The 16,860-nt window shown below is 39.7% G+C and overlaps 1 protein-coding gene across 1 annotated transcript in view; it reads left to right on the plus strand.

The window, feature by feature from the left end:
• Positions 1-16,860, plus strand: part of OIP5 (Opa interacting protein 5) — a 273,973-nt gene that overhangs the window by 5,599 nt on the left and 251,514 nt on the right. The window lies entirely within an intron of this gene.

Below are 16,860 nucleotides of genomic sequence, written 5' to 3' on the forward strand. Positions count from 1 at the left end.
ATCAATACATCCATAAAACTGTCTTCTGAGGGGCCTTGTTACTTTTAGGCAATCAATACAAGAAGCAAAGGGTTTCTGCTACCCTCTAAAATAACCCTTGAAGGGATTGAAGTTATGCATCTTACAATGAGTGAAATAACAATTTTTGTTTAGCTGTTGTTTAAGGCAGAAGCTCTTGTGCCTGAAGTCTGGGACAGCTGGCCCCAAAGCAGATATCCAGCTTATATGAATTCAGCTCAAGGTGTTAGGTTTTGACAAAGCTACAGCAAGTGTACCTCAGAAGTGGAGTGGAATGTACAGTAGTTTGGTTAATTTGTCTTCTGAACAGATGACACATCCAGTTTTAGTGCATTCTCAGCCTGTGCTGCTTTATTGCTAAAAAAGTTTGTATACAGGTGCAGAGTTTCCAGGTTCATTTTTAAACAGTTCCTCTTTACAGTGTCAAAAGAATAAAATCTTATCTTGAAATCCTCAAAGATGCATAGATATAAAAGCAAGCTGCCTTTTGGAAAAAATGAGAATTTGCAGGGAGACATTCTTTCACTGTTACCATGTAAAACATGTGCAATGGGAGTACATAGTTTGTAGTCACACCAATAATTTCCTCCACTAATCCATGCAAGAACACTATCAGAAGTTCAGTATAAGTATTCTTTAGCCTAATAAATACTAAGGTAATTTTTAGGAATTTATACCTAATACTTCTCCTTTGCTGTTATATTTTTTAAAAGGAAAACAACTTCACTGACATCCTGTAGTAGCTTATTCCCAGGTTATGCTGAAGGGAAATACAAAGGATACAATGGCTTACTCATTACAATATTTAACAGACTTTAAAATCATGCATAGTGCTCTAAAGAATTAAAAATTACCATGGTTAACCACTGGGCTAACTTTGTCTTAGAAATTTTCTTGTTTCTTGAAGAAGTTGGCTCAAAGACTTTCATTCAGTCTAATTTGTGACACCATGGAATAGTTATCTTCTCTTATAATATTCCTATCTTCATTTGGCAATCCTTACATATTTAAAAAGAGCATTCATGGGTAAAACCACAATTCCCATTCTAAACCCAAAACACAGTGCTTTATAAATGGTTGGCTATGAAAAATCAACAGGAGTTAACTTGACACACCTTTTCTTCCTCCAAGACACTTCTTTCTACTTAAGAGAGGACTGAGCCTCTGTACATGGAGAAGTGTTCTGCACAAGTTAAGCCCACTTACAAAATTAAGCTAAGCTACAAGTATGGAATTCTGCAATTACAAGCCAGTATTCTACATGTTTAATTACAGATTTAAACTTGGAAAAGTATTAGTGATGTAGGCTATGCCACACATTTTCTTATTTTCAAACTGCCAGCAGAAATTGACTGCATTATCCACTAAGAGACTTGAATTACAGAGAACACACGAAGAGTTTACAGAAAGATGGCATCCAAATTCCTTTATCTAGTAAGTGAAATAAAAAAAGACAATTGCAACCTCTGTTGCAGAAGATAAAGACCTTCAGTGATCAAATCTCATTTTCTGTTTTTAAAAATCTCTTTAAAGAACTTAAAAAATATACAAGATTACCAGTATTTTCAGGTTCATTCCTGCAGATGCCATTATTGCTGGCTGGTACCAGTATGCTTCAGTACAGCTGCCTATGTGGCTAGAGTTACCTGAAAATACTGTCTCTTAAAAAGCTATTCAACACCTGAAAAATATGTACTGTGCTTATTACTTTCAGTATTCTCCATATAATTTCACTTACCACATTCAAGCTTACCTACTGTCTGGCAAATACTACACTCAATTTGAGTCTGTGGTTTCTGTTACTTGTTTGCTGGCTTGGGTTTTGGGGTGATTTTTTTGTGGGTTTGGTTTTTTACTTTCCCACCAGTCGCTCCCCCTGCACCATTTAAGAAACTCTGCACCCTTTTCCTTGCTACAGCTGCAGCAGGTGAGAAACCTCATCTCGCCTCTAAACATGCTTAGTTCATGCCCTGCTTTTCACATGCTCAGGACAGTGATATGAACCAGACAAGAGGTTATAAAGGCGAGTTCTGCTGATCCTGGTTCCTGATTTACAGTTTTGGTGCCATGCTTCTGTCCCTATCTATACATTCTGCCCCCTTCTCTACAGAGGCAGCACATTCTCTTAAAAAACCCCGAAATTTGAGAATCAAAGCAGGAAGTTCAAGCTATTGGTATATTAATTCCTATTGCTTCATTATGTATAAATGCATATCTCAATTTACTGGTAATAACTACATTACACTAGACATTTTGAATCATGCATAATTAGAATACTAGCGCTAAGATTTGGTTTGTGGGCCTGTGCCGCTTTCCTTCAGTTTCTCCATGCAGTTCTTCATGCCTAAGGCATTACAAACTATCTGCCTTTTATTTGACCTGCAAACACACTCATTTGGAGGGGAAGTGGAGAGAAGCAGACAGGTTTTACGTAGGACACACTGAACAGAAAGTTACCTTCTATCTTTAACTTTAGATGGGGTAAGTCATGGGAATTTGTCTATATTATAACCTGGTACATAGGCTCAGAGACAGAAACATGCTCTGCTGACATCATGAACACTGACACTTTATCTAAAACGCAGGAGGAAGTGTAGAGACTGAAAGGGAACAGACATCAGAATCCATGGTTAGTGTTCTGCACTGTTGAACAAGACACCCTGGTTCAACTGCTGGCTTTTGTGTGCCAGTCAAAGTGCCACAGGGGCAAAATGCTGGATTGTTCTGTGAAAGAAATCCAGTGGAATCTAACTTGGCCTGTCATTCTGCAGCTCTGTACCTGACCAGCAAGCAGGATTATTAGTTTTGGAGGAAGACCAGCCAGTTTTCTAAGGATGCAAGAAGCAGTAATTTCTAAGAATCGTTATCCATCAAAAATAGTTCTATCTTCAATATTTTTTTCCTTTTCTGCCCCCAAAAAAACCCAGACTGCCAGTTCTTGACAATGTAATCCTCATGTAAAGTGTCAGTATCCTCAGGCTCAGTACAATTTCTTCCCACTTACTATCAAGAAGTCTTTGCAAGACTTAATTTTTATCATAAATTTGACAATTACCCTCAGCCTCAGAAGTTACAATTCCCAACACAAGTACTGGCAAGACCTTCTGCAGCAGCACTATTGGATATACAAACAGAATATATTTGTATCATCTGAGTTTAGTACTGCTAAAGAAAGGAATGTCCATAATGGTCGTCACACCTTTGATATACCACGCCCAAGTGTGGTAGCACCTGACTCTTCCACTTAGGTTTAGAAGCTGTTAAATCAAGGAGGTTGAAGCAAAAGTCATGCCATAGTACAAGAGCTGAAAGGCAAAGGGATTCCTTTTGTTGCTGTGAATAGTAATTCCTAGTCTAGCAACCCACAGAATTCAGATCATTATTAAAAGCCTGAACTGGGAAGTATATGTAGACAGCTTGCCTGGCTACATCAGTCTTTATTTCCTCCCCCCTTTTCTGAGTGGATATACCGTTGAATAATTCTGTTCAGCCACAAAGTTCATACTTCTGAAGCATGAATGTGACTTTGTTTTCATTAAAATTTCATTATTATGTAAATGTACTTGCTGATCACAGATCACGTAATTTCATAATTTCTCTAATGTAATCAGAGAGCAATCAAATGAAGGTCCCCTATGGCCAGCTTCCAATTTTATCAAAAAATCAATAGTTGGAATTTAAGCTGATTACAATCTTTCAGATCAATTAGTTTTCATAAGCATATTACATATTAGCCAACACTTAATTTAGACATTCTCATGCTTATCCTGTTACTTTACACTGTAAAAATGCTCACAGCCCTCGCAGTTCCATTATCAATTTACGAAGAGCCAAAGTGCTTCACCCCCATGCTTTAAAAATACAAGAAGTTTCCATTAAGCTGGAAGCTTACAGTCTAAATTACTTCAGCTTTCCAGAAGAAATGCAACCAGATTGATCTAAACCTCTGATTCTGTTCAGAATACATTCCTATATGTTGGGCCACACTGTGTCCATAGATGAGGTATCTACACTAAAAAATGTCAACCAGGAACAATTTAGAACTCCTGTGGCTCTTTTATACAACCCTTTGATAGCGAAGAAGTTTTTGAATGCAGATCTACAGGAGAAGATCAATAACCCTTTGTGTTACAAGAGGCTTCACAGTACTTTCCTCTGCAAAACTTCAGGCATCAACTGAAATCAATTATAGTCTGAAACAGTGTTTAGCAAAGCTGAAATTATTTTCTGCTCTAACATCTTTAGAATTCTACAGCTGTACTTGGCATGTACAAATGTTTTGAGTGTCAAGTGCTCTCTGTTTTTAATTTTTTTTTTAATTTAAAGACTATCTCAGATTTGTCTTTATAAACAAAGAAAACAGAAAGTATTTCCCACCACAAAAGCTTCTAACTTTAGAATCAGGTTCTCTTCACAGTACAGTATTTGGAAAAGTTTCGTTTCTCAGAGAAACAGAGCAAGTGCTATGTTAAAGAGAAGGAAAAAATTACAGGGAAACTTCAGCAATCCTTTCAAAGAGAACTGTCTGCCCTTCCCCCAGCACTCACTGACAGTCCTTGTGACATGTGGCAAAGCTAAATTTTTTAATATATATATCAAGTTCATTAACTTCAAGTGCCAAATTCCCTCCAATGAGAGGAACATAAGAAGAATTCACCCTTCTTCTCAGGAAGACTCTTCACACAACTCCCTGCAGCACAGAGCGCCACAAACTTATTTGGTTATTACCCACTTACTCTACTGTACAGTCTTGCTAATGCAAGTTATTTACTATCACATGCAAAACAGTTATTGCTACTAAAGTTCTATTTTCTTATTAAATCATCTTATGGCTTTGTTTGCATCAGGGATTCTTCCCCCTACATACTGTGCTATTTTGCATTCCAGTTTCAGAGGTATTTTTCAATTGATTCTCCCAAGCACTAAACTACTTTATTCAATGGTACAGCTAAGTCCATTCAGAATTGAACCTGACTCTTAGCACAGGTCCCCCAGAGCTCTGCTGTAAATGGCCCACCTGCCCAATTTTCTCAAAAATTTATCAGATGCAGAGGGTTGTTTGGTTGGTTTGGTTGGGGTTTTTTTTTTCCCTGTTACATACATTAACTCTGCCTGGATTACTGTCATTGCACAGAAGTATATGCTTCTTGATTAATTACTTCAAAGATCTAGCGTATCAAAATTACAAAACCAAGCTACCCATTCCCTCCCTCCCCCTAATGGCCATTTACAGGCAGGTCTCAGGAAAAAAAGATGCAGTATCCTCTCTAAGCTGAAAGAGAGAAATGGGTGAAGAGCAGCACTGGCATCAAATAAAAGACTTATCCCTAGGAAATCAGAGGATGCCATCCACAAAGCATGCACATCTCAAGAATCATACCAGTCTCCTATTCGACCAGTCCAAGCTGCCCATTGAGTGCTATATCAATTTTCCTTCCCTGGTCTAAACTTTCCTTCTGAAAAAAGCAGAGGGAGAGACAGAAATCATTAAAATTGAGCTTAGAGCTGGAAAGCAAAACTGGAAGTTACCTAAAATACAAGATATTGAATTCTCAATAATACAGGGGTGGGGAATCTCTGATCCATTGGCTAGAGACAGCCTGCTGCACAGATACAGCCTGCAACATCGTTTTCCAACTTTGACCTTATCTTATTCTCTCTTATTAAGATGTATGTAAATGCAGGATCCACCAAGAATATTTTAAGATTCAATAGGACTTCAGCCAAAAAAGGTTCCCCATTCCTGCAATAATGGAGAAAAGCCTTCTACGCATAATTAGCACATCACATTTTGCAACTATTAACTTATCACACAATGAGGATAATGTTTTACTAGCTATAATAATCATAGAGTCAGATCTGAAAAAAAAAATACAAGATTACTTAACAGACTTTGTAAATTATTTGAAGGTTAGAGATGTGTACAGAATGCACACAAACTCCTTAGCATATTATACTTTTCTGAATATATCACAGGATGGGTAATAAATGGTTCAATAAAATTGAAAATGGAAGAAAACATCAACAAAGATTTAAAAGAAAATAATCACACCGATAGGGATGAGAATTATGGATACTTGCATACTCTAGCTTACTACTGCAATTGGACAGACAGACAAATACCAAAAAGTCAACTATGATTCTATGAAGCCCATTAAGTGAATGAGTTCCCTTTCTAAGGATAGCATTGCCATTGTCAAAGGGAGGATACTGCATGTTTAGACCATGTTTGTGACATTCCTATTGTATCCTTTCTAGTGTTAATTACATTATCATCACTGTTTACTAATAAATTTGTCACTCAGAAATTGTAAAAATACTACTAGGCTCATGCACTGGTCCTAACATGGCACTACAGTTTGCTACAAAGCACTAATGCTTATGGAACTATACATCTCAAAATGGAAGACATTGGTGATTTTGTTGTTTTCAAACAACTTGTAACATCATTTTGTCCACAAGTATTAAAATATATATATGTATATATATATATGAGCTATTGCACATGCCCCTTGTTTTTGTAATCTTTCACATGGGAAGATTTCCAACCAACATAAAGAAAAAGCGGAGCAAGAAAAAGTGAGTCAGAAGAAGCAGCATTTCCAAACACAGCAGCTCTTTAAAGGTGCTGGCCAGGAAGGTACAGCAATGGGGGTCTTCTGGGCATGCACTATTGGAGTATCACTTCTGTGAAAGCCACAGATCCTTAACCTAATAAAATCCTGATGTTCTAAAATTAAACACAAAACTAATGCTGCTACACTGTCATGAATAGGACTTAAGAAAAAAATCAGTAATTCTACTTTTTTGTTACAATGTCGGGTTACAAAATATTGAGTTTAAGGAGCTTAGATTATCAGCTCTCTAGTCAGACAAATTTGCAATTTCTGTACATGTCCCTAGAAAACAAAAATACCTTCCTGTCCCTCAAGTATTCATCGAACTATGCAAGAAACAACTGCTATCTCTAACATCAGAGGGGTAAGCATGGGCAGAAGGAAGAAAATTCCCAGATCTAAAATTGGACATTTCTTATACCACGTACTTCTCAACCACTGTAATCCTATAATATTGACAGTATTTTCCATCACTTAGAGATGGATCCTGCTTCTACAGACATCTCCATTAACTCCTCTCTATTGACTTCTAACTCCTTCTATTGACTTCTATTGACTTGTAAGGAGGCCCTAAAATGAAGTGTGCTTTTCTAGTTGCCTCCAATGCCAGAAAGTTCGGACCTCATTCAGCAAAGTCAGGCCAAGCAGGTGGTTGCCTCATCAAGCTCACTGTTAACTCTTATCACACAGCTCACCACAATGTTACACACAATTTTAGAGCACCTCTCTGCTCATTAAAGTTGCCATTACTTTGACATGCAGCGTCCTGCCCACCACTCTTAAGCTTACGTGTCTGCTCTTTGCTTCATGGAAACACAAAATAAAGGGTAAAGCTGTCATTAAATCCTATTGTTACAAAACAAGTCTAAACACAGACATTACTTGGAGGACTAGGATCAACATCAATGCTTGTCTTCACCCTGCTATGGAACTTGATCCCATAAAATGTCACCACATTTTTGATACTAGAATGCTGCCCTGGCAATCAATCACCAAGAATTAAGAAGGATTTCAATTGTTTTCTTTTTCAGCCATTTTCAGGCTGTCTGGCTCTCTCCAGCAGTTTTCTAAAAGGAAAAATATAACAAGAAATCTAGACTGCTTCCCCAACCATTTTAGTATCTCCCGTATTTTAAGCTAGCAAGCCACATTTCGAAATCACAAGCTTGGAATAAGGTGCACTAAAAAGAGTTTCAGATTTGAGGTGGAATATAATACATATCCCAGTTCTGGTAGTTTTTTGCCAAAAATCTTACTTGTTATAGATAATCCCATAGCAGGGAGCATGTTAACAATATATGCTCCCATCTCAGAATGACAGAAAATATCCTATATAATCATGAATTACATAGACAAAGAATCTTGTGTAAACATGAGAACAACCAGATTGTGCCATAGTTTGGGAAGGAACAAGAAGAGTCAGAAAACGGACTGTACTAAGTATTTCTGCTCTCAACTCACCCCTCTTACGTGGCTAACATTCCATTTTCTTGGGCCTATTTCTACCTAGATGGAGGAAACACATAGGTTCTCTCAGTTCTCTAGTCATGAAAGAATCAAAAAGCAAGATTTCATCAGCAGTAGGAAAAGCTGAAATTGTGTCGAAGAAGCCAGGTGGATACACTGCAAATTTACAGCTCTGGTCTCTTCCATCCCATCAGAAGCTAATTTCTATAATAAAGATGTTCTGCCCATCTCTTCTACTGTAGACTGGTCTTGTTCCTTTTGATACTAAGAGAATGCCTGAGGAAAGGAATGATTTAATGCAAACCTAGTCATTATCCTGTTACCCCAGAGGCCTTCAAAGCTTCCTTTTTCTTTGCCAAAAATGAAAGGATGCAGAGTAATTTCTTCTTCAGGTGAAAGCTCTTCATATCCTGCACTTACAGAGGTTCACACATGCAAATATGTATTTTGATCACAGCCTGGGATACACAGTACAGACAAGGTGATTCTGTATTTGTTCTTGTGCATTAGCTGCTTTATGTGAGTTCACACCTATCTACAAAGTCAAGCCTGGGACCTGGACTAGAAAATACCTGTATGGGATGCCCCTAGTTGTTTGATAAGTTTCTTCCTCATGTCAGAGCAGAAAACATTTGGGTTTTCCTGCTGCAACTTTTCATATATATCAGGTCAGTCTGACACAGCAATGCATGCAGACACTTTATCTGCTAGGAATTCCAATTTGACACAGCAAAGTACTTAACCTTCCTAAAATTAAGAAGGAAATGTCAGTGAAAAACACCAGCTTCCACTTGCATCTGATTACAAAGTATTTTTCATTTTAAAACAGAATGCAGAATGAAGAGCTGGCACAGAAGACATTTTTTCAGGAAAACAAATGCCGATTTCTGTTACTCTGCTTCTGAGTTTTGATAAAACAGTGGGCTACTTCTGTGGAGGAAGTCATCTGGAGAATCAAATGTTTGGTGAGATGATTAAAACAGAAGTGGACAAATCTTTGTTCATTCAGCTCCATGGAAATGAAGGACAGGTTTTGCTTGCTAGAAGAGAAATATCCACATTTTATAGCCTTTGAGGAAGTAAGAGGATCACCTTCTCAGGAGAGGATCTGTAATTCCAAATTAAAAAAACAGGGAAGGTAGTTTAGGAATCAGAATAAAATACACTCAACGTTAAAATGCCCACCAGTTCACTACTTAAAAGCCTGACTCTAATGGATAAAATTATCTGGTTTCACAAACTGCAATAATCCCTTGGTCTGTAAGTTTCTGTATCTAACTTTAGATGTCCATAAGCTGGCTAAGGAAACACTTCAGAAATGCTGAACTATACACTTACTGAGAAGCAATGCAGCTAAAAATACACCACTGCTAATTAGCTGTGGGGCTTCAACTGTGTCTCCAACAGAGATGACAACGATGAGGTAGCAGCAGAGTGCACACGGCACAGAGTGTCACGTACTCTGTTCTAGCAGGTCACAACTCAAAGAGACATCATAAACTACCACCCAACTAATTATGAAATTGTCAGTGCCGGAGAGGAAAAGAGCACTTACAACAGTTTTAAGATCACATACATTAGCTTCTTACTTTTACTCATTTCTCCCCACTTATCCACAGCACAGACAAATTTCAGTAACTCATCTTTTCACAGATCTCCTGGTCTTCCATCAGTGATACTCCCCTGGTACTACCTAGTTATAGCAGCTGTTAAGACATGCTATTTTTGCATTAAGTTGGAAGCTAACATGGGTGCACTCCTGCATCACTATTGCCAGAATGTTTATTACCATTCTCTTGTGCTAATATAAAAGATGCAAAATAGAGGGAAAAAAAAATCTTTCTCATATACAAGAACATGAGAATAACTAACTTCTTCCTCTCTTTTCCCTGTCTGCATTTCTTATTTTAATTACCTTAACCATTCCATTGATCAAATCCAGAAATGGTCTTCCAGTGACAATTTTCAGCTCCTATGTTAGAAGCAGTGAGTAGACCATGAAAATGGAAATATAGTACATGTACTATTGATATCTCTCTTGAGTCACTCAAATATTTCAGCTGATCATTGGGTTGACCATCGACACTCAGACTGTTGGGAAAGTCTTATTCTTATGAAGATGTGGAAAAACAGACCTGGAGAGCTGCAATAAAACATGCCAAAGGTTTGTGACAGAGCTGAGAACAGAATATAGCACAGAATAGAATATAGAACAGAATCTAATTGTGTTGCATAGCTTAACTACCAGAATATCTTTATTTCATTCACTGGGAAAAAATAAATCAAAACTACAGAAGTTTATTGTAATCTTAGAAATTCTGAATGTACATTTTTCCTATTTGATAATTTATTTGGCTATTTTATCATCTTTCCAATCCCATCATTTAACAAATAACACTTTTAAGAAAACTATTCCAAGTTAATACAATTTGTCTTAGCAGAGCAAATGACACCACAGGACAGGGATTTTATAACTTTCAAGGTATTTATTCTTGTTAGAATATATAATAGTCAAATCTATGTTTCTTTAAGGTGAAGTCCAAGCTGAAATCTGACTCTTTGGCAACATTCCAGTTCTCTGAAAGCATACTACAAAAAATTTAAATCTCAATGACGTATTTCTTTGGTCAGAGAAAAGGGAACTAAATCAGCTGACAAACTTGATAAGTTTAGTACCTTACATTTCGTACCTAAATAACCTCACAATTGTACTCACCATTACTTTTGATCATTCCACATCCTCTTCAGTGAGCTTAGAAAGAAAGAGAAGAATAAACAAAATTAAATTTGCATTTAGGAAGCAGCTCAGATCATACATGATTATTTGCACAAGACACAAAAGACTAGCTGTACCTTCCATGAACCAGGTAACATTTTTAGACTTCCTACATAAAACATGCTGATGTTATTTTTCAAATTATTAGTTATACCCCCTCTTTTAGTTTAAATCAAGAGAATTGGACCCAAGTGTGGAAGAGCCAGGACACACGAACTTTAAATAATTGGAGACACACATTTAAATTTCATGGGAACTGAGATGGATACATATTCAGTCTCCAGTAAAGCAAGAAACTCTTTCACATTAATAACAAACTACTGTAGTGAGGATGCTGAACTGACAACCTAACTGGAAGAATAATGGATTGCTGTAAGCAGAACTATCTCATCACACAGAACCTAAATTATTCAAAATTCCTCAGCAAAGGATTATTAGCTTCCACACTCCTGCACAACACAGCGTTTCTATAACCACCATGCACCTGTACCTTCAGAAAATCCCCAGCCATCAGACAATCCCTACTTCAGAGTAGTTACTTCCTTTCCATGTTGTCAGTTCTGACCCTTCCTACTCAAATTCTCCCTCAAGAACCAGCCAAGCACTATGTAACTTTAAGACAGCAAATGCTTCACAAAAGAATTAACTTGAAAAGGAACAGTTACCAGGATTGGTAATTAATTGGCAATAATCCCAAACTGCCTTATCATTATAGAAAACACGTAATAGAAACCAATCAAATCTTTGAAAAGCTGGGTCTTCTTTCAGTAAGACTATGAATTAACTAAACTAAACACTAAAGTAAGTCTTATTAAAAAAGAAAGCAGCTGGTGACATTTAAAACTCAAGCAAAGGAATGGTTCATCCAACACTGAAATCCAGTTAGCCTTAACCTACTTCTTTTAATTTTAACAAGTTCACTGACTTTGAGTGCCCCAGTTTTTAACTACTCTGCTTGATGCACTCTCTAGCTAACTTTCATCAATTACATGAGCACAGAGTTCACAGCAGTCCAACAGAACTTGCAAATGCAACCGGATATATATCAAGGTTATTGAAAATGAGGTGGCACTGAGACTGATGGTGACACTATCAACTCTTCAGATAACAGCTAGTGGACATTACAAAGGAAAAAAGCTATTTTTCTTGTTTCATACTGTACTGAACATACAATCAATTGATGTGGAGCAAGAAGTAACTGAGAAAGCTTAAGACTGCCTGCATGACTCCTTCTTTGTTAGAAATTCAGAACGTATTATTTTCATTAAGTCTTGACCTATTGCCCGTTAATTTTTTTTTGCTCTACCATAACTAAAGATTAGTTTCCATGAACTTTAAATCTCACATTCAGATAGGTGCCTGTATTGAAGAAATTCAATAACTTTGGGAATTCCAAAGCAAAAAAGAGATGAAGTAGTATCTCACAAATAAATTTACCAGCAAAACTGCAGTATTTGTCTTCTCATATATATTAACATACTGTATTACCAAGCCACCAGTATGGCAAAAAAAAATCCCCACAAAAGTCAGTGTTCTGACATAACCAGCACACATAATATAGGAATTTAAGACTATATTAATATAACAGTATACAGCTATGCCACCAACTTTCACTCCACCCCTCATGCTCTGTTTTAAGGTACAATAAAAACTGAGATCCATCAGATCTGGCTTTCCAAAATACTATCTTTGCCTCTTACACAGACACAAATCCTCCAGGAGATGAGCAGAATTAAAAGGACCCAGAAGATGATTCTTCTTCTATTGCCTAGAGCCTGAGAAGTATGAGGAAGTAAGGAAGGAAAGATCTAGAAACAGGTTAATATAGAAAGACAAAAATACAAAAAATTGGAAGTATAGTGGAGACCTATGGAGATAAAGAAAGCAAAATTAGCCCTACACATTACAAGTCCACTATAGTTTTACCTATGGCTTAAAAACTGTCAAATTTAACCTGGAAAGTGGATAATGACAAATGCTTAAATTATAAACATAAATACAATAGAAAGTAGCTTACAGTCTTGCAAAAAAAAAATAGCTGCCTTCATGATCTTTTTGCTTTCTAGGCAACTTCGAAGTAGGCATCTACGTCCAAGCTACAAGGCAAAGGTGAGAACTTGCAAAAGAAAGTCTAAGACTGGTGTGACTGGAGAAAGAAACGGGAGTGTCTGAGTGTAGAGGCACCAAACGTAACACTGAGCAGGAACTGGGCTCCAAGGGGCTTATGTTAGCAGCACCCAGGTTAGCAGGTCACATCCCCCTGCCACTTCAGAAGACACCCAGATCTGGAGACAACACTGATAATCCACAGAGTCAGGAGAAAGTAGAGATGCAGGGCAATGTCCCCTCCAAGAGAGTACACAAAGGCACATCTGAAGCTTAGAATGGTTGCCAGCCTAGGAAGAGGCCAGGAGACAGTAAGGATCTGTCAGCTGATGTCCCCCGTCAACACAGTCTGTCAGACTGTTGGATCCATAGCAATGGTGCCTGGCTGCTGTAGAGACATCTTGGGCACCACAGACAATCCTCCCTAATTTTTTGTTTCACTCTGTATTTTTAAATAAAACCCTTTTCCTCTTTTACCAGGTTTCCAATGCACATCTACTTCATTGTTGGTACAATATTTTAACAATACTTTGTACCACAGCAAACAGGGAAAACTCCTTAAAGATGAGCTTTCAATTCCGTGATACACACACTATAGGAATGTGCTCTAGGAATAATGTTCAGGCAAAGAAACAACCCTTCCTCCACATGCTATTTTAGAAAAATCCTCTTTTTTTTTTTTTTTTAATCCCCTGAAGACTGTGCAGGTTTTGCATCTCATACTCACGTAACCTCTGGTACGTCAGGACTGGTTTCAAACACTGCTCCTTTTTTAGCTTTTAAGAATGAACGTGGGAGGTGTTCAAGTGATACTCCAGACTCTTCACAAATTTGGTCAGGACTTTTTAAACTTGGCTGGCCTATGACTTCTGACACCCCTGAACAAGAGGTGGCCACCATGAGATGCATAGCCTGCTCATGCAAATTTTCATACTGCAGACTCACAGCACTGTGGGCAAGACTGCAAACCAATGCATACTGATGTGATATATACCAGAGCAACAGGAAATGCTGATATTATTTTTAAGATACTACTTCTCACAGCTTTTGTGCATTGAAAACGATTAAGAATAAATATTAATCCATATGAATTTCTTACTGCTAAAGTAGTGTACAACTTCACACAAAAGCAAGCTAATTGCTTATTATTCTTCTAATGATAATATAAAACAGAATTATTTTTATATGTAGTATGCCAAAGACAAATCTCCTGGCATATTTTAAAAGTTTATACACAGTAATATTCATCAGTAGCAGCATACTGTGTCTTAATGTTATGTTGTTCCTAAGCTGCTATTACTGTTACTACATGAGTAATGTTGCACATGAAAATCAGTAAAATGTTCCTTAAGATTTTTTTCTCCTAAGCAGCTACTGCTTTCAGAACTAATTATAAACATGCCTATATTTCTTTTGAGTTATTTGACCAGTAAAAAACAACTACTTCATCATTAGGTCACGCGTGCTAACACACCATGTGTCTACAAAATCTAAAACTATGCTTCTCATTTAACCACTTCAACTTGTTTCTTTTGTCTGAAATGCAGATTGAGAATGCAGTCACAATTCTAGGATGAACTTGAGATTTTAAGAAGTGCTGTCAAATACAGAACAGAAGGAATGTCATGCTAGCGACACTAGCGACACTAATTCTTTTGCTTTCAGTAAGAAATGATCCACCCTTTTTTTTTTTTTCTTCAAATTTAAACTAAGTACCATTCTCTAGCACAAAATACCATCTTCAGTTTTGAAGAATTCAGGGCATACTTGGCCTGCATGGTACTAACTTGGAAAGAAGAGATAGTGCAATTAGCAATAGGTTCACGCGTTTCATGATGTCTTAAATTCTTTTCACCTTACTATCAACATGAACTTATACGGCTAAATTAAATTCCACTATAATCTCTCCACTTTCCAAAGAACTTGTTTTTGCAGGGTAGATTTCTGTACCTTCTGGTTTTGTCCAACAACGAGGAAGCCATCCCTTTTGTGCACTCCTGTGTCAGCGCTACAGACATCATAAAAGGATATAACCATTCAGTTAGCAGAATTCATCCAGCCCACACACGGCATGAATAAGAACGGTAACAGCAGCGTAGCTGTATTCAGCGCTACGCTCGCAGCCAGACGTGCGAAGCCGCATTTCAGATGACAGATGCCGGTTTCCCTTTCCCAGCTCGCTGCCGGCCGCCGCTGTCCCCCGTCGGCTGCGAGGTATCGCCGTGCAGGGAACGGGCTCTCCCGCTCGGCCATCTGCTGCAGCCCGGCGCCGGAGCTGCAGGACGCCCTCGTCCCCAGCGCCGAAGTTGCTCAGACTTTGCACGGCGGCGAGGGGGTAGGACCGGCCCGATTCCGGCTCCGGTCGGTCCCCACACGGACACCGGCCCGGTCCTCGCTCGGGGCCGGCGCGGCGAGGGCGGCCAGCCGCTCCCACTGCTCCGGCCCGGCGCCGCGGGAAGGAGCCGGAGCCCGAGCCCGAGCCCGAGCCCGAGCCCGGGCCCAGCCCAATCACGGGGCGGGACGGGGAAGCGGGTGCGCGGGCGCTCGGTCCCAGCCCGGTCAGGGATCCGGCACCGGGCTCCGAGCTGGACGCGGCCGCTGCTCCCGCCGCACTCACCTGAGCGCGGCCGAGGCCGCGGGGCCGCGGCCGGCCCGGCCCCTCCGCCTCCTCCGCCCCTCACTCCGCCATCTTCCCCTCCTTCCCCCGGCCTCCCGGCGGGGGCTCGCTGCGCCCGGGCCCGCCCACTCGACCGCGAGCCTATTGGGTGCCGTGCCCGTGCATCAGCCCTCCGGTTTTGGCGGTGATTGGCCGGCGGCGCCGTCCATCACGGGAGCGGCCTCCCGCCTCCAAGGCGGCCCGCTCTGATTGGCCCCGGGGAGGGCACAGGGAAGGGATTGGCTCGGGCGGCGCGAGCGGGACTGGCCGGGGCGAGTCCTCCGGTGACCTCCACGAGCATTTAAAGGGGCCGCTCCGCCACGGGCCGGGCCGGGGCGAACGGGTGCGGGGACGTGGGCTGCCGTCAGGGGCCCTACGGCACCTGCTGAGCTCACCGAGCATCGTGGTTGCTCCGAAAGGCGGCCTTCTGTCGTTCTGCCTTCAGTCATTCTGCCGGCTTTTTGTCGTCCGCAATTTTTTTTTAATTTTTTTTTAGCAGCGGTAATTTTACACTTCAAGCTGACGGGTGGATGCATTGAAGAGTGCGAAGAGGAGTACGTACCCATTCAGAAAACTCTGGAGAAACACCCCCGTCTCCCCGTGACTCATCCCAGCTTACTACAAACCATTTCGCTCCAAATCTTACGGCGTGTGATCAAACATTTAATACAACGCTTTTCTACTGCGTCACGTTTTAGAGCAGACTGCAATGAAACACTTCTGCTAACTTCAATATTATAGCCACATTCTATTACAACCAAAGCTCCAGTTTCAGAGAACCAAAAGCAGGGGTTTATGTTCCATTGTACAGGTACAGAACATAATTTTTACTCCTGCTCTTCATGAGTCAAATCCTGTATTTGGATTCTTTTCCCCGTTGTCGCCAAGCTGAAGGGCCTATAGGTTTCAGTACTGATTAGATATCAAACCTATTTCTGCTTCCACAGTCTTCACAATACTCTGGTAACCGGTTGCAACCATATAATTCTGCAGTCAAGCCTCCAGCCAGCCTCAACATAAACTCTTGGCTGCAGATTTGAAAATAGACTGTCCCTCAGTCGACTGGAGAATGGTTCATCTGTATTTAAAATCCTATCCCTTTTACTACTTTTTCAAAAGACAAAGATGAAATATTAAGTAGCTCTGCCTCTGAGCTGCCAACACTTTCACCCTCGGGAGGGCCTGTTCTCAAGACAAAATACTTATATAAAACAACCAGT

This window comes from Anomalospiza imberbis, chromosome 6, assembly GCF_031753505.1.
Source record: "Anomalospiza imberbis isolate Cuckoo-Finch-1a 21T00152 chromosome 6, ASM3175350v1, whole genome shotgun sequence".
Classification (NCBI taxonomy): domain Eukaryota; kingdom Metazoa; phylum Chordata; class Aves; order Passeriformes; family Viduidae; genus Anomalospiza; species Anomalospiza imberbis.